At 41.1% G+C, this 241-nt stretch overlaps 1 protein-coding gene across 4 annotated transcripts in view; it reads left to right on the plus strand.

The window, feature by feature from the left end:
- The window catches only part of PSAP (prosaposin), a 30,294-nt gene that overhangs the window by 616 nt on the left and 29,437 nt on the right, over positions 1-241 (plus strand). The window lies entirely within an intron of this gene.

Genomic DNA, 241 nt, shown 5'->3' on the forward strand with positions numbered 1-241 from the left:
CACTAATTTTGCAGCTGGCTGTCTTGTTACCTGTTGTTGCTGAGGTCAAGGTGGTGGTGGGGAATATTAAATATTTGGTCTTCTGCGTGAGGACTAGAGGTTAGAAAAGGCAGCAGAAATCATCCATAGACTGACTGGAGGGGTAATGCACCTTCAGGTTTGTGGTATGGAATGACTAGAAACCCCCAAATTGAAGATCTAGTACAGTGATGCACCCGATTTTTTTTTTTTTTTTTTTTTT

Source organism: Calidris pugnax, unplaced genomic scaffold (assembly GCF_001431845.1).
Source record: "Calidris pugnax isolate Ruff unplaced genomic scaffold, ASM143184v1 scaffold39, whole genome shotgun sequence".
In the NCBI taxonomy this organism is placed as follows: domain Eukaryota; kingdom Metazoa; phylum Chordata; class Aves; order Charadriiformes; family Scolopacidae; genus Calidris; species Calidris pugnax.